We start from the raw sequence: 19,557 nt of genomic DNA on the forward strand, positions 1-19,557 counted from the left end.
AACATTTAGTTCCAACTGTCTCAATAGGTTGAGGTTACGGATAAAATGAAAGTGGACGGATGAATAAAGCAACGTTTTATGAGTACGTCGCAAACTATTTTAATAAATGGTTGAACGAAAAAAACCTAAAGCTACCTGTCGTGTTATTTTTAGATGAACATGTTAGCCATATATTTTAGGTATTGAGTGAGTTTTATCGTGAAAATGAAATTGTTTCATGCAGCCACTTGACGTTTCTATATTCCGACCTGTCAAAGCTACATGGCACAAAATAGCAAACGTCCAAAAGAAAAGCTACAAAAAAATTAACACCTGTAGTAACAATTGCTGATGATTTCATGCAGTACCAGAGAGGAGTATAAGCTAAAAAAAATGAAAAGGAAGCAAGGAAAAAACAAAAGCTTGAAGAAAAATAAAAAAGCCTCTAATATCACGAAGAAAATACAGAATCTAATGACAAGAGAACAGAAAAAATTAAAATTTCGAAAGCTGTCAAATTAAACCTAAACATTGAAAATGAAGAAAAACAAAGAGAAGATATATATGGAGCAAATAAAAAAAGAAAATAGTTAGTTTTGGCAGAAAAACAGGTAAAAGAACTAGCAAGTCGAAAGCTAGCATCGTAGTTTACGAGGAGAAACATTTTTCAGGAGTAGTAGAAGAAATAACAGAAGATAAATTCAAAATCAAAGCTATGGAAAAAAATAGGATATCGTTGAAGATGGCCAGAGACAGATTATGTTTGGTATGATCCAGAGGAAATTGTTTGATTAATTGCACCGCCTTAGTACATTATTAAAAGCGGTCTTTTTTCTGTACCTGAGATAAATAATTTGTAGGTTTTTCATAGGTCTTTGCTGTTATGCAATAAATGAAAAAAAACTGTTGCTAAAACAAAAACAAAAGTAAATTTTTTTGATATACAGGAGGAAATTAAATCATCATTAGCCCGGAATTACCACTAATTTTTCACATAGGCCGGAATAAAAGGTTTTTACATTTTAGCGAAAACAATTTTTTTGTAAAATCTTCTTCTTCCTATGCCGTCCCCATTAACGGAGGTTGGCGACCACATTTTTAAAAGCTTCTCTGTCTTTTGCAACGTGGAATAATTCGTCTACAGTCATGTTCGTCCAGTCTCGAATATTTCGCAGCCATGACTTCCTCTTTCTACTTATTCCCTTTTTGCCATCGACTCTACCCTGCATGATGACCTGCAGAAGACTATATTTATTATTTCTTAGTATGTGTCCAAGGTATGCAGTCTTGCGTACTTTTATCGTTCTCAACAACAATTTGTAAAATAAAATGCACATTTTTCATTTTTTTATTAATTATTTTGATAAAGAAAACATCAAGCTATCAAATATACTTTAAATATATTTTCTCTATTATTTCGTTTCCTTAATATTTACGTCTAAAGTCAAATATTCCTTAACTGGGCTGTTATTAGGTCGGTTTATATTATTTCAGGTTTTTTGTCTAAAATAAATTATTTGCAAATTAATAAATGTGTTCCATAATTTAGCCGCGCTCTGTATATTCTTCATAAAATCAAACATCTGATCGAGAAAGTACAATTTAATTAGTACACTGTAGTAAAACTAAAAAATCATAAAATTTATTGCCACTAAAACACCCACGGCGTAATTTATAAAAACATTATTTAAACGTCACTTAAAATAGCATGTTGGAAACAAAAAGTATTATAAATGGGGACATAAGCTATAAAAATGTAATTAAGTAATATATTTTTAACTTCTTAATAAAAATTACAATGTAAAGAATTAACTATACAAGTTTAGTAATCATATTTAAAAAAAATCATAACTTTAATAATTTTGGTAGCACCTAATGTGAGACGGAAGCAGTAGAAAAGAAGGTGTGAACATGGGCGGCGAAATAATAAATCAGATATCCAGAAGAAACAGCAGTAAAAAGTTTGACACATTTTTGGCCTTCAGAAAGTGGAAGTTGAGGTCCGTCCAAATATCAAAATCACCAAAAATAAATGGAAAATGCATGTCAGTCCAAATTAAATCGTGCTGAACGATGCAACGAGTGGAACATTTTAAGTTGCTCGGTAGCATGACTGAACACTAAAGATAAGCGTTCATAATATTATTTAAATTTTAAAAATCTAGAAAACGTAGTATGAAGCATTGGGCTAGTCTACAATACAGCTTAACCCTTTCACTGCGGACGACGCACATGTGCGGCGTAGCGAAGTTTAGTCATAAACAGACGACGCACATGAGCTGCGTCGTTACACTTAAATTATAATCATATTTTCTAAAAGTACCATAGCATATTTTATAAAATTTTATCAGCATATTGCTAGATATTCAGCCTATTATTAGACAACTTTAACTTTTGTTTCTAGTTATGATTTTTATTTTACACTCTGGATGGCGTCCCGTTTTAGGAATGTAAGAATTGAGAATTTAATGGTTGTTGTACATTATAACCTTATGTTTGTCGAAAAAAAAACGTGTTATATACTCTGATGTATAAACATTATATTGAATGGCAGATTTAAGTAAACCTAGACCTTCTAGTACAAAAAACGTAAGATTATACAAGTGAGAAATCCTAATAAGTTAAGAGTGAAAGAAATGATGAGTTTTTATATGAGCCAGATCGAGAAAGTTTGTTAGATGACAATGACAGCGATTATGAACGTAAGTTATCAAAATAATAAATATATAATATTTTAATTTGCATCTATTATTTTATTTTTAGATCAAATACAGAGTGAAAATGAAAGTGACGATTCTACAAGCGAAGACGAATATTTGCAGATGGGTGAAAATAATACAGTTGTTTCTAAAATAAATAATCAAGACATTTTAAAGTGGGAATGTGCAATTGGCAATATGACTCAAATTCCCTTTTGTTACGAAAATAAATTATTTAGAAATAATAGTACGAGAAACCGATATGTATGCCGTGGAGTCCCTCTGTACTAGTGGTGGTAAGAAAAGTCGAGAATTTCAGCTTGGAAAGAAATAACTGTTTCAGAACTACTAATTTTTTTGAGACTTATCATAAATACAAGAACAATAAAACTTAACAATCTACAGGACTACTGGAAACAGCATCGGTTATTTTCTTTTTGTTTGGAAATTATATGAGTAGATATCCGATATCTACTTATTATGAGATGCTTTTCGTGAAATATGATGTGATGTGAGATACCTTCCCTAAAAGCGACATAAATATGGAATCAATATATGTTAACCGAAAGTGATGGGACCGTTTTAGATTTAGCAGTTTATACAGGATATAATGATGTACTAGGTGGTAAAGATCATGCACAGAAAGTAGTACTGCATCTTATGCGCAACTACTTGCATTCTGGTCACTCTCTTTACATCAATAACTATAATAGCTATCATCTAGCTAAAACTTTAATCGATAAAGGTACTTTTTGCACAGGCACACTACGAAAAAACAGAAAAGGTTGTCCAGAGGATGTTTTAAAGTTAAAGTTAAAAAAAGGTGAAACGAAAGCCAAATATTTAAGTAAATAGCGTCATGATTGGAAAATGGTGTGATAAGAGAGAGGTAACATATATTTCAACAGAATTTAAAAACGATACGGTAACAGTGACAAATAGGCTAGGACTAGAAAAAGAGAAGCCTTTGCCTATTGTTAATTATAATAAACGTATGGGTGCAATAGATAGAAGAGATCCGCTTATGGCGTAGGTACTATCCGACAGAAAGCAAAACATTACGTTGGTATAAAAAATAATTTTGCATATTATTCAGTAGTTACTTATTAATTCTCATATCCTATATAATAAATTTTTATGGCGAAAAGACAACACTGATCGAGTTTAGACACGAGATCTTAGAAAATTTATTACCAGAAGTTCCATCTCCAGGAAAAGACAGGATACAGAATGTTGAACACACACCTTCAAAAATTGAGTAACCAATGAATGCGGCAAAACTTTAAAAAGATGTAGAATGTGTTCTACCAAAAAGATACGAAAAGATAGTATTTAGAATTGTTTATAATATAAAGGAAAACCAGGACTTTGCATAGGATTATATTTCCAGGAATACCATAGAAAATAATAGAGTTCAAATTTTGTGAAATTTATTTTTGTTATTTTTATTTTTAATTTGCAAATAAACATTAAACTTTCCCTAAAAAAATGGTTCTCAATCATTTCTCGAAGGCTCATATGTGCGGCTTCTGCATATTTCAATGAAATCATTCACATATGCGGATGCCGTGCATGTGCGCCTAGAAAAAAAATTTATGCAAACCTACAAATATGGTTTTATAGAGTCTTAATGACATAAAATTAAACTTGTATATATGAATATTTTTTAAGAAAAAAGTGAGCTGCACACACGGTACCTAAGAGTAATTTCTGCCGCAGCGAAAGGGTTAAAGTACCACTTTTTTTAACAATAGAAGATTTTTTCATTTTATTGAAAGTAACGTTGGCATTTTAGATATGTCTTTGTATTTTATTATTTTGGACTCTTTTTTGGTTATTTTAGTTTCTAAGTACCACTAGTTTGTTTCTCTTTCGATTAAAGTACAATTTCTAGTAATACTTATTAATAGAAATAGTGCTAGATAGATGCTATTAGAGGACAACGTTTTAGGTTGACAAAGAGCATAAAAAATTTGACTGATGGTTTGTATAACTTTTTGCCAGATGAAGTAAAAAGTCTTCACTTATTATCGTTTAAGATTAAAATCACATCACACTTTTTGAAACATTGTTTCTATTCAAAAACGGAGTACCTACCTAAATACAGCTTTATCTCAATAGTACTAGTTTGGTCTGGAATGAGGTGAAGGCATTAGCGCAAAATAGAACCCGATGGCGCGTTTTCACTGAAGCTCTATGCTCCACTTAGGAGTTCAAGAACCTTATATATATATATATATATATATATATATATATATATATATATATACTAGTTTGGTCAGCGTATTTTCCTATTATGATGATATTTCATTTTTATTTAGTGTGTTTATCGTTTCTTAAATTGTTGATATTAAATATCTGTTTGTAATGTTTAAATGTATGTAAATTTTCACTATTTCTTTGACTTGTTACAAATAAAACTATTTTTATATAACTCGTATATTGACTAAATAAATTCTATTTTTCTATTCTATTAGTATATGTTTAATGTATATTGTTAAAGTATGTTATAATAACATTAAGGTAATAGTATATTTAGAAATTATTTAGATGTCGTATATGCCTATCACACAGGCTAACTGTAGTCAGGCTCCATCTCTTATTATAATATTTATTGTAGTCGGTTCGCTGATGCCAGTCTCAACTGTCGAGTTTTAGTCCAAATTATAATTCTTCATATTTTTAAAATTACATAAATCCCCTAATTTCATATAATTTAATCTTAATTATTTTTTTGGTACGCGTTATTTAACCAGCGCCAGCGCTCTGGTTAAGTTTTGACCGACTTAAAGTGCCTAAAAATTACTACACAACCAAGCATTCGTGGTCGTAGCCAATATTTAAACAAAAAAAAATTAAATGCAGTTTATTAACAAAACAAAATTGCATTAATTAAAACAATTTTTAATGAAAATTAATCATTGCGCATTCCCATTTTTAATGATTAATCTTTTTTTAGTAACTGCAACAGTAACTTTGTTTGAGCTATTATTTTGAAAGATAGGAAGTTTTGTGTTGTATGTCTGTGGTATGTCTCCGACAATGAATCTGTCAAAATATATAAGGTTAGATCACCTGACGTTTTGAAGTTAGTTTGACGGTCTGATAGTGGCGTTTCTGTTCAAGGGCGTTTCAAAATAAAGTTATATAATAAATTTTAAATTAACTACGTTGTGAAGTTTTTAGTTCTATACGTTATGTGTTTATTATCTTATCAAATATTAGACACTGTCATATACTTAGATTTAAGTATTATTCTATTAGTTTTATGTTCGATTTCATATTAAGGATGACACTTTGGGTTATGACTGTATCATATAATGATCCACTTGGATATGCTCAAGTATGCAACAAAAAAGAAAAAAAGAAGAATTATCAGTAATGGTTCTTAAATAAAAGAGTTAAATAAAAAACCTAATTAATAATACAACAGATACAATTTTAAAATACATTTTTAAAATTTCTATTTATTTATAAAATGGAATTCTTCATTACATTTGTAAATTTATTCCTACTAGTTACGCAACCACTAATACATTGCAACCGCCCTTCAAAAAAGCTTTTAATATTATATAGAATTATGATGTGTGTGTTATATAATAGCCTTATTGAAGTCTATATTATTGCAGTTAATAAAATCGAACAAAAATACGTAATCATAAATTGGAGGATTAAAATTTACTTGCGGCTTTAGCTGCACAGTAATCCTCAGGTAAAATAATAAAGGAAATAAAGTTTCTTTTAAATAAACTTTCTGTTTCAGGCTACCTTCTGGGACATAATGTATATAGCAGTTTCATTTAACACGAGAAAGCTTTTTCCGGGGACGTCAGACTACATTAAAGCTTCACGGCAAGCTGACAGAATTTAAATAATCATAATTGTTTAACATTTATTTGAGAAAAATTTATCTATTTATTCGAAAAATGTATTTGAGATAAATTTAAAAAGAGCATATAATAAGAATGGATTGTAAATTACCTTTAAAAGGTATGTAAGATATAAGATATTATGTGGCTTCATTTAATTTATCTTATACTAATGTATAAATATAAATATATATAATATAAAAATCATTCATTAAAATAATTAAATAAAATAATTTCTAATAAATTCGGTATTATAAGCAGGTGCTCCATCTGGTTGAAACCAAAATGTACTCCTCTCAACCAAAGATTTTTCATTAAAAATGTTATTTAACTTCGTTTCTAAGATACCTAAATATATCCGCAGCAGTTAGTTTATCATCAAATACAGGATAAACTAATTTATTATGCTTGACAAAACAACCAACGGTAAAACCGAAATTCCCTTACCTGCTGATCCCCTGAACTAAGTGAGGATTTGAATCATTCGAATATACTTCACTATGTCAGTTAAATATTCCTGCACTGGATATGCGAGCTTTATGGCTAAATATTACCTTTGAATAAAAATTTATATTTTCAATACATTTTTCTATTCACCATTCTGTAAAATGTATTCGTCTTAAAAATAATCGTTTGGGTATAATTTTTGTCGGGCAGATGTCCGCTAAGACCTAAATTTAAAATTCTCCCAGCAGTTGTTTTTGGAATGCCTATTTCCTTCCCAATTTGGCGTAAAGTCAAAATTTTAAACATTCTTTTGTCTAGTTGCTACTTGCTAAATATCGTTGAAAATATAATTTAGATGCTGCCATAACATTCTTTTGGCATTCAATATATGCCAAATGTACGTATTATTTTTTTAAATTTTCAAAATTCAAGATGCAACAATATGTCCTTTATTAACGAAACGAATAAGGTAATAAAATACAGTGTATTCTATTTCGTGACAATTTTATTTATAATAATAATAATAGTCTCCCGTTTTATACCGCTGTCGCGGCTTTGGGAGTATAGCAGGGTAGTCTGCTATATCTAGGGCCTACGGTATACAAGGAAGGTAACATGGCCAGTGCTACGCTTCAACCGTCTATTATTACCCCTGGTTTTACCCAAGGTACTCATTTTTATTCAGGCTGAGTCGACCTGGGGCCTATAGACATTTTTAAAATGTCTAGATGTTCTTGCCGGCGGTGGGATTCGAACCCCGGACCACCGGCTTGCGAGGCAAACATCCTACCTCTTGCGCTACGCAGGCCCATTACAATTTTATTTATACAATATGGAATCAATAATTGAAAAATAATAATATACTTTGAACCAAGAATAAGCAATTAAGTATTTACTTTAGTTTCAAGTCCGATAGGTACTGATTTTATTTTTGCTAAATCAAACTGTCAAGGGATAAGTATCCTCATAATACAATGTTAAAATGTGTTACTGGGTGTGTTTTGTTTCTAAGTTACTTTAACGTAATGCCAAATAAACAATTCATCATATATTCATATATATTTGGCCATTTAATTCAACAAAGCTATAACAGCTTTTTCTAAAAGATTTAATCTTTTACACATTTCGCATAGCCCAGAGGACAGAAAACGATATTATTATATCGTTTTCGTTTATGGCCTCCCAAGCAGGTGGCATCTCTGTGCGCTAACCACTGCAGTGGTCAAGTTTTAGGAGACATTTGTTGGACTTTCTGAGTATGAATTTGTATCAGACCAAGTGTCTGATGAGGCTGGGATAGGCCCATCGAGCAAAAAGACAAAAGAGGGAATCTAATCGTTATGAAAAGGAGACCAAAATTCATAAAAGTGGCCTCTTAATATGGAGGACATATCCGGAAATGCAAAGGCGCCAAATTTTAATTTTACGACACTTCACAATAATCATACAGTGATGTAGGAGTTATAGCAGACCTGGAAAGATATAGACCAATCAGTCTCCTTAACCATCTTTATAAATTATACACCCGAATAATAACGAACAGATTAGAGACAAAGCTGGATTTTTACCAACCTCGGGAACAAGCCGGTTTCCGCCCTAATTACGGCACAAACGATCACCTGCAGTGCCTAAAAACTCTGATAGAAAAAACTAACGAATATAACCGTCCCTTGGCATTGATATTTGTAGACTTTAAAAAGGCGTTTGATACAGTGGAACTACCGTCCATCTTAAGAGCACTACAAGATTGCAGGGTCGACCACAGATATTGTAATATAGTTAAAAATATATATGAAAATGCCACAACAACCATAAGTCTACATTCAGCAACTAATAAAATAAAGATAAAAAGGAGAGTCAGGCAAGGTGATACCTTGTCACCAAAGCTGTTCATTACCGTTCTTGAGTATGCATTTAAAAAACTAACATGGCAACAGAAAGGAATATCCATCGATGGAGAAAGATTAAACAATCTACGTTTTGCGGACGATATCGTGCTTCTGTCAGATAATCTGGGAGAGATCTAAGACATGCTCCAAGAACTGAATGACATACTACAAGAAACTGGGCTGGAGATAAATTTCGAGAAAACCAAAATGATGAGCAATATGGTTCCCAGCGAAGAGATACAGATCAATAACAACAAGGTAGAATTAATCGATAAATACACATACTTGGGTCATGAAATTAGAATAACCAGAGACAACCAAACCTGCGAGTTAAATAGACGAATCACGTTGGGATGGGCGGCATATGGAAGGATGAGAGACATTTTTAAAACAAATACCCCAATTCACCTGAAAAGGAAGGCATTTAACCAATGCATCTTACCTTAACTTTAACGAAAGCTACTGCCGAAAAACTGAGGGTAACACAAAGGCGAATGGAGAGATCAATGCTGAGCCTGACCTTAAAAGATCGCGTGAGAAATGAGGAGATACGCCGACAAACTGGCGTAGACGATATTATACTGCGAATCAATAAACAAAAGTGGAGGTGGGCTGGACATGTTGCTAGAATGGAAGACGGAAGATGGGAGAAGAGATTATTGGAGTGGAGACCAAGAGCCGACAAGCAAAGTCGAGGCAGACCACCCACCCGATGGACCGACGACCTAAGGAGAATAGAAACAAACTGGATTGCAGCAGCTAGAGATAGAGAGAACTGGAGACGTTTGGAGGAGGCCTATATCCAACAATGGATGTGAAAATGGGGCTGGATGATGATGATGTAGGGGTTCTAATTTATCTAATGAAATTAATACAAAGTTTGAAAATTTTAATATAATGATTGTTTTAATTAGAAACATATTTCATGTTTTTTATTAAAGTTTTAATTAAATAATAACGATAATAGTCTCAAATGTGACACAATGGTTAATAAAAAACTTCAATATAAATAAGCTTTCATGTGACAGTTAGGACAAACAATAACATAACCCAACTAAGTTTGATTTCTTAAACAAGGAAAGAGACTCTCTTTCCTTGTTTAATGTGGCCTCTCAAAATAGCACTTCCCATCTAACAATATTTTTAAAATATGTTTAACAAATTTGTCCTCCTAGGTCATATATTTGGCAATTTAATTCAACAAAGCGATAGTAGCTTTCGCTAAAAGATTTAATCTTATATCTTATATCATATTAGGTAAAAGAGAATTAAAAATGTAAACAAAAAATATTAAAATATATAAGGTGTTCCATATAAAAAAAAAAACATAAGTTGGTATTATATTATCTCCTTAGTAGGACCTCTGAAAAAATCAAAATTTCCAATATATTATAACCTTGTCGTTTTCGACATTTTTCAATAATCGCAACTGTATCTCATCTCGCTAAGACCTAGAAAAAGGTGGAAATATGCAGTCAAAGAAGATCTAGAGAAAATGGGAGTGCGACAATGGGAATTACTGGCACAGGACCGACAAACATGGAAGGCAATAGTAAACGCGGCAAAGACTTACGAAGAGTTGTAGCACCATTGACGATGATGATCTTGCTAAGGGGGGAGCTACTAATGATTTAATTGTGAGATTGTTACTTTAACGAAAAAAGAAGTCATGACATCTTAACTAATTTTTTTCTTCTCTAGTTTTCGGTATACCCTGCAAAACATACTAATTTGGGATACCCTATGCCCACTAAAATTGCATACTTAACATAAACTTTTTTTCGTTATAGGACCTAATCTTCACAATCCAATAGATCCCTATGACGCTTTAGTAATTGCAAATTTAGTCTCACAGGCTCCCCTACTAAATCACTTAATATTTTTTCTCTTTAATTTATCTTTCTACTAGATATTACAGCAGGTCCGCTGGATCTTTGCACAATGTCAATATTCGTATTAAAGGAATTAAACCAAAACATGTGAGTCTGAGAGCAGAGTGGAACAAGCCAGAAATGCTTCTTTGAAACTTCGTTTTCTGACTGATCGCAAGCTGGATTTCAACTTGAGATACAAGATGTTAAAGTGTTACGTTTGGCCTGTTCTCTTGTACAGAATGGAAGCGTGAACGTTAGAGACCAGATCCATTAACAAACGTATACCTAGTATACCAAAAGAGCGGAACTTATTGATTAAGTAAAAAGTAAGAAGACTATATGTGGGGCATATATTCGAGGATAACGATAAACTTTTCAGCAACTAGTACTAAAAGAAAATAAAGAGGGTAAGAGAAGTCTAGGATTATAAAGATGGCTGCCTAATATTAGCCAATGGAAAAGAATCTACAGTTTTAAAATGCTTCGTAAAAAAACAGAAATCTACCTTAGGGCTCCATCATCTTGATCATTTTGTTTATTCAATGTTAAATATAGTGTTCAGAATAAATAATAGCTTTGTTTTTAGTACTGTTGAGAAGATTGATGGATGCAAGATCGAAGAGCTTTGAGCCTCATAACGGCTATTATTATGTATATATAAATGGCACTGTGTTACACTGGTTAAGTGCCTCTTTCCACATATTTATAACAAAACTATCAGAATGTCCATCTCTACCAATATATTTATTGCATATGATTTGCAGTTTGCCTAAATTGGTGGACTAACAGCAGATAACATAAACACTAATTTTGGTGGATTGAAAAGACAGGGAACTAATAATGTATTCAATAAATTGAGTATTTCTTGCTGGAGACCTTTAATCGGTATTGGACGATTTACTCACATATTCAACAATTGTTTTCAACGTGCTACTGATGTTTTACAAATTTACACTCTTAGAGTTGATAAACTAAAATCATTTTGTGAATCGGTTAATTATGAATATAAAAAATGTTATCATTTTCAAAAACACGATTTCTAAACGTGATGCCTGCAATTGAACGGATTTTACAAATGTTTGAACCACTTATTAGGCTTTAACTATATTAGTTTTTCTATCATCTGAGAATTGTCCCACAACTTTGTGACAATTTTTTAATGATCCCATTGCAGAGATGTGGATGTGGCTCGTTTATAATGTGGCGTCGCAGTTTCATGAAGCTATTCTAAAAGTAGAAGGTAATAAAACAAATGCAGATGCTGCCCAAGAATACTTTAATCTTAAAAACAAGTTAGAACATAGGTTGGACGCATTATTTTTGCCGCTTAAAGTGAGGGAATGTCTTGGTAAACTTGAAGACAGGCAAGTCGCTACTAAAAACTTCACTGCACAAGTGAAACATTTTTAAACAAAATGTGTAACCTACCTAGAAAATTGGAGTACAATTCTACATGAATTTAAACTATTCAAATGGATATTTATTATTTATATTTCACTTTTTAAATAACATGGAAAGGTGTTTGTTATTCTCTCGAAGCTCTTAAATTGTGTATCAAGGCAACTATTTTAAATGAAGATCAACTTTTTGACGGAGGTGGCTACTAGTGAAAAAATTGCTGAGTGGATGAGAGAAGAAAAAAATAGTAAGGATCGATGGTTTGAAGTTTTTAAATATAATGTAGATCAATTCAAACTGAAAAACTTACAAATAATATGCAAATTTATTTTTTATCTTCCGGGTACTAGTACAGCTATCGAGCTGTTTATTTTCTATAATAAATGATTATTGAACGTCGGAAAAGTCACAAATGTCCATTTTCACTCTCAATGCAGCGATGCAGGTGTATGTAAATTTTGATAAGACTTTTAATGAATTGTTTTATTTGCTTCAGTCTAAGTCGGACCTTCTTAAAATAATTATAAGTTCCGAAAAGTATGAATGGTACAAAAAACCGCTAGAAGATGAGACTATTCTAGGTCCCTCATCTAAAAACTAAATAAATACAAAAAACTAAATACAGGATTTTTACCTTTTCAAAGTTATGATTATGTTTAGTTTAATTGATGTAATTTTTTATTGTTTAGCAACATATTGTTTTAATGTTTAGCATAGTTTATTCTTTATTTTCAATGCCAAAAAGTTATGATTTTCCAATAAAAGATTCATTTTAACGCCAACTTTAAATCAAATATTTAAAATTGATTCAGATTCCTTTTTGAGTTCCGAAATACCTTTATCTTATAAAAAATTTTAAGGAAATTGTTTTAAAAAAATCAAATATATTGATAACACACCTTGAAAAATGTTTATTACACATATAAAAAGACAAGATAGATATCTTTTTGTCCTTATTCTGACAATTGAAAAACTGCGCAACCCAAATTTAATCCGCTTTACTAAAAATGACCTATACTGTTTATCCAAACTCATCAAAATAAACAAACTTTATAAATTTTACTTATTTACAGTTTCGTTTAAAAAATGTCTGTCTCTCTACTTTCTCTTTAATATTGTTCTTAAAATGACCTGGACCCTCTTGTCGATTCGCTCGCTAACCTCCTTCCTTGGATCTGCTCCCAAAAACCTAATTTCGGTCTCCCGTCCTATCCAAAACTGCTATACTCTCTATACTCTCTGGATTCTAAATTCTCCCGATTCAGCAATGAATTTTGTTGTACTTATAAATCTGATTTACTTATAAATTTGATCAGCAGACATTAAGAAACCACCACTGCTTCCACTTTCTTTAAAAATAAACAGTTTCGAAAGACAAAACTACTTTCTTTTTTTAACACAACTTAACCTTTTCCGCCGTTAAAAAAAACCTTTCGGCATGCAAAACTTTTTCTACTTTCGATGTTAATGTTCCGACGGTCAGGAACAGATAACCCTCAACTCTTCATTCAAAAACATACCAAATATACTCTCTACTACCAAAAATAATACTTCCCTTTCTACTATCTCTTTCTAAATCACGCATATCTTAGCAATTTCAAACACAAAAATCAATTTTTTAATTTCTATGAAATGCATTACGTTTATACCTCCTGGTTTTTCTAATAATACTCAAACAAACAGAATTTTCATAAATAAACTTTCTCTGACCATTGGCTTCTGACAGAATGAGGCGTTAGTCGATTTTGGATATTCCAAACATTTGTAAAAACCCTAATCGTTTTCTTTGATTCTTTGAAATAAAATCATATTCTATTCATACATATATATATATATATATATATATATATATATATATATATATATATTTATATATATATATATATATATATATATATATATCTATCTATCTATATATATTTATATATAAAGGTTCTTGAACTCCTAAGTGGAGCATAGAGCTTCAGTGAAAACGCGATATCAGGTTCTTCTTTTTTGCGCTAAGGCATTCACCTCATTCCAAGACTTTCCTTGACCTCTTATCTCGTCCATGATGGATCTTCTCCAAGTTTGTACTAGGGCAATCTTTGCAATACTGGAATTATTTTTTCTGAGTGTGTGACCAATTCAACCCTACTTTCTGGACTTTATTTGATGATCTACCCTTTTTTGTTCGTTAGGTGTATTAGATCATTGTTTCTGATGATGTTAGGCCAGAAAATACGAACAATTCGTCGTAGACATTTATTAATAAAGACCTGCAGTTTATCTGTAAAGGTTTTTGTCACTTTCCAGATTTTATATCTGTAAAGTAGAACAGACATGCCATTTGACCGGAATATACTGATTTTTGTTCTTGTAGTATACTCGCCAAATCTCCAAACAGGTTTGAGTATGCTGAATACTTGTTAAGCTTTTCGTATCTTTATACGAATATTGCCCTCTGCACCTCCGCTTTCTGTTATGACATTTCCAAGATACGTAAAGTTTTCCACATTTTCAATCTGCGTGTTGTTGATAGTAAATAGCGTGTTGTTTCTTGTATTTACTCTCATGGATTTGATTTTACTAATATTGATTTTTAAACTTACTTTATTGGCTTTAGTGGAAAGTGTTTCCAATTGATCAGCCACATCTTGGAACCTTTGTCCTAACAGGCAGATATCGTCGGCGTATTCCAGATCGCTTAGGCGTGTGGTTAACGTCTATCGTATCCCTCTTGTGTTGGAGTCTAGTTTGGAGAGAACATAGTCTACTGCTATGTTAGAAAGAAACGGAGAAAGCACGAGTCCCTGTCTGACACCAGTAAGTATGTCAAATTCGTCGCTGTTGATTCCATTGTGTGTCACACTGCATTTCGCCTCAGTGTGCAGTGACTTTATAATGGAAATTATTTTATGCGGGATGTTTTTTAGCTCTAAAATTTTCCATAAAGCAGCATGAGATAAGCTGTGAAAGGCACGCTCGAAGTCAATAAAAACCGTGTATAGGGGTGTGTTCCATTCAACCGATTGTTCCATTATTACCATTATTCATACATAATTTCTACCTAATCTCTTTAATATATTATCTATTGCAATCTAAACTTTGTTCACTGAATTTGTTTACACACAAATTTTCACCGTAAAGTTCCTTTTAATATACAATAATATCACATGCTTATATCTAGACATAACAGTCTTTGTCAAAGAGAACAATTTGTCAAAAGTTCCGTGTATGAATCGGTATCAATAAAGTCTTATAGCGCGTTATTTCTGCATAATCTTGCGTCATCAGCAATACAGGTATATACAAAGTTACAGACAGAATGGCCAGCGAGTATCTCTGTTTATTTTCCACGAGAAGCTGAGAGCTACAAAAGATACCATCTACTTGTAATGAAGAAGAAGAAGAATATAGCTAGTTTTTATTGAAATGTAAACTTTGCAATTTACTAACAGCTCAAAAGAATAAAAAACAATTTTATTAAATTGGGTTTCGTTAGTGGTCATCAAAGTAGATGTCATCTTTTGCAACTATCCGCTTCACGTGGTAAATAAGCAGAGATATTCGCTGGCCGTTCTGTGCGCAAATTTGTATCTACCGGAGTCTCTGACGAAGCAAAGTAATGCAGAAATAGAGCGTTATAAGAATCTAATAATACCGATTCATAAACGGAACTTTTGACGAATTGTGCTCTTTGACACAAGACTGTTATGTCTAGATATAAGTATGTAATATCAGTGAATATTAAAAGGAACTTTATGGTGAAAATTTGTGTGTAAACAAATTCAGTGAACAAAGTTTAGATTGTAATAGATAATTATTAAAGGTATTAAGAAGAAACGATGTATGAATAGAATATGATTTCGTTTTAAAGATTCATTTTTTTTTTTTTCATTTCAGTCTATTAAATGATAGCAAGCTTTTGCGTATATACATATTATTATGGATCAGTTTATCGATCAGAAATAGAATAAAGAGTTTTTTATTATTTTAATATACCGCGGGCATATAAGTTAAAATACAACCCTGTACTTATTTGTAATAGTTAGAATAAGAGAAAACATTGTTCCGTGACGGGACCCTGACGAGTTTTTCCGTGAAAGACTGAGTGAATAGTGAAAGGACAATGGAACCCGTATAATTATAGATTTAGGAATAAACTTGTAATTGTATTTTGCGGTGGGCATTTTTCGAAAGTAAATAAGAATTAGATTTAGATATGAGATAACAAGAATTTGGAAACTTATTTCTGTTGAAAAAGGCAAAATTGTTAATGGTTTCTGAAAAGTAATTTGAGTGAAAGTAGTTTATTTGATTTAAATATCATGTTGGACATTTTCTAAATCTAAAATAAGTGGGAAAGATGAATGCTTATGATTGTTATTTTAGTTATTTTTTTTGTGAATAAATTATATTTTTATATGGTCAATTTTTTTAGTAGATATTATTATAAAACAGATCAATAGATAGTTTGTAATTAAAATTAAATTTAGAGTATAGGAGTTTGTTGGGAAAGATAATTGCCCACAAAAGTTATTTATTAATATTCATCGTATTGCTTATTGAAAATAAATAATAATTTGTGTGCATATTTATATTGTTTTAATGTTAGTTCCGTTTCCTGTTCTATCCCGATTATGAGCAACTAGGAGATACTGAACCCACTAGAAGAGATATATAAAGTAAACTGATTAAAGTAAAATTAAAAAGGCACCCTGAGAATTTTTAATAGTAATTGATTTGTATGACTCTGCATAAATTAGTGAATTAATTAATTAAATAATTGGATTAATTAAATTAGTGTTAATTAATAATAAAACATCATAAAGCAGATCACAATAATATATATATATATATATATATATATATATATATATATATATATATATATATATATTAAAGATCTACCTCGGTTGTCTATTTCCAGAACTATGTTGAAAAGAAGGCACTACGGGCCATCGTCCTGTCGCAGTGCGGTGTTTGTTTAGAAAGATTGTAATTGTAATTGTATTTCTACTTTGTAGTTGATAATATTAATTAATTTATGAGAGAAATAACAAATATTATAGAAATATTATATATTATAAAATATTAGAACTCAATACACAAAAAACAAAATATCTCCCAATAGGCGCAGAACTATCCAACATTCAGATGGACACAACCGAAATTGCATTCTGCACTGAATATACCTACCTAGGAATTGATTTCGACACCACAGGCACAGACAATAGGGAAATTAGAAAACGAATAACCCAGGCCCGTAGAACAATCGGATGCCTTAACGGAGTTCTTTGGAGCTCAGAAACTGGTAAAAGACGAAAATACAATATATATGAATCTCTCATAAAAACCAGCTTAACCTATGGTACAGAGACATGGAGACTAAGAGAAAGCAATAAAAGAAAACTCGAAGCAACAGAAATGGACGTATTTAGACGATCACTTCGAATATCTAGGGTAGACAGAATTAGAAACGATGAAATAAGGAATCGGATGGGGGTAGATGGATCACTGGCAACAGACATAGAAAGGAAACAACTTATATGGTATGGCCATGTTCAAAGAATGCCAGAAACAAGACTACCAAAAATCGCCATGAACGAACAATGGAATGATAGAAATTCGTGGAAATTAGGCATCGGACAACGACGCAAGACGTTTTGAAACCGATATATATATATATATATATATATATATATATATATATATATATATATATATATATATATATATATATATATATAGATATATATATATATAGATATATATATATATATATATATATATATATATATATATATATATAGATATATATATATATATATATATATATATATATATATATATATATAACAAATATTCAGATACAGAATATCCTGTGTAGTGGTGCGGTATCTGTAATTGGACAAATAGCTGCCAAATCAATAGACTATAACAAACCTGTCTATCTAAAAAAACCTTCGACAGAATATAGCTGATCAGATTCAATACAGATATTCTGCAACAAATAATTACCATTGGATATTATAAAACAGATAAGACTTGTATTTGATAAAAGAACGCGGTGTAGGAAAGTCTACAAATATTATGTCTAATATTTGACAAGGTATTCAAATAAGTAAAAAAATAGTAATTGGAAAACAATCAAATGTTTGACAGCTGAGACTAAAGACGATCTACAACGAATGTTACACTACAGCTAAGAAATTCGCGTTCAAAATATCGCCACAACCAGTAGAGGCTAGTAGTATTATGAAAACCAAATGGTAGACCAAGTAATAGAATGTAAATATCTTGGAATTAAGTTATCAAGTGATAACAATATTCAGGGGAAAAAGTGGGTGAACAAATAACAAAAGCAAACTCGCGGATCGTACGCAAGATCGGAAACTATAATATAAACACAATACGAAGATATTTAGAAACATGATAATAATAATATAATATATATATATATATATATATATATATATATATATATATTATCTATACATATATATATATATATATATATATATATATATATATATATATATATATATATATACATACGAATTTGACGAAAAATATTCTAGTTTGTTCCAGTAAATTTGTTTGTTATTCTTTTCACAACTACTTAAATATTATTAGTAATACTTAATTGTTTTGAAACAATTATATTGTTATAGTGCCAAAGACATAATATATAAATCCACTTTAAATAAAATTCCTAGAAATCCATGTAATTAATAGAAAAAAATATATAAAGTTCGACGAGAACTTTATTTAAATAAATATTTTATTGAAAATAAAAATATTATGCAGCCTACATCTTAAATTTATGTTATCAAATGCTAATAGTCGATCTTATGTAAAAAAAATCATATTTAAAAAAATGACCTTAACCACAGCTACCCCAACGGTAATAAATTTAATTTATGTTCTATCAAAATATATGACCAGGTGCCCAGGTAATTAATTTTGAAACAATGCAAAACGAGAAAGTTTCTTACCATTAACCGCCAACAGCAGGAGGATGGATATATACAAATTACGTCGAATCGCACAATCAAGTCTATTCCAACATATTAATTGCTAGAGACAGATAAAAGAGCAGTGTAGCACCGCAGTACAGAAGTAGCTGCTACACTGTTACACTCACAAATACTGGCACTGCACTGACGTTCCCGGCGTCGTCGTAATCATGGTCGGATAGCATCGGGAACGGTGTCGGTGGCTGGTGACTGGGGATGGTAAAAATCGGTATTTTAGTAACTGGTCGGTTTCGTTCCTTTTCTGAAAATTATACCCTAATATCAGCGTCAAAAAACAAGACAAAAACAAATTCTAAAAGATTGAGTAAAGTAAGCAGAAAAGACAAAAGTCCTATTTTCAGAAATTTACGGTTTTACAAAAAGTTATACTAGACTTTGTT

At 31.1% G+C, this 19,557-nt stretch overlaps 1 protein-coding gene across 1 annotated transcript in view; it reads right to left on the reverse strand.

Moving 5' to 3' along the window:
* The window catches only part of LOC140441730 (acetylcholinesterase-like), a 323,943-nt gene extending 304,663 nt beyond the window's left edge, over positions 1–19,280 (reverse strand). The window contains exon 1 of the mRNA XM_072532620.1: positions 19,136–19,280. The gene's annotated coding sequence lies outside the window, so the exon portion shown is untranslated. The remainder of the gene's footprint in view (positions 1–19,135) is intronic.
* Positions 19,281–19,557: the final 277 nt, after the last annotated feature.

Source organism: Diabrotica undecimpunctata, chromosome 5 (assembly GCF_040954645.1).
Source record: "Diabrotica undecimpunctata isolate CICGRU chromosome 5, icDiaUnde3, whole genome shotgun sequence".
Lineage (NCBI taxonomy): Eukaryota > Metazoa > Arthropoda > Insecta > Coleoptera > Chrysomelidae > Diabrotica > Diabrotica undecimpunctata.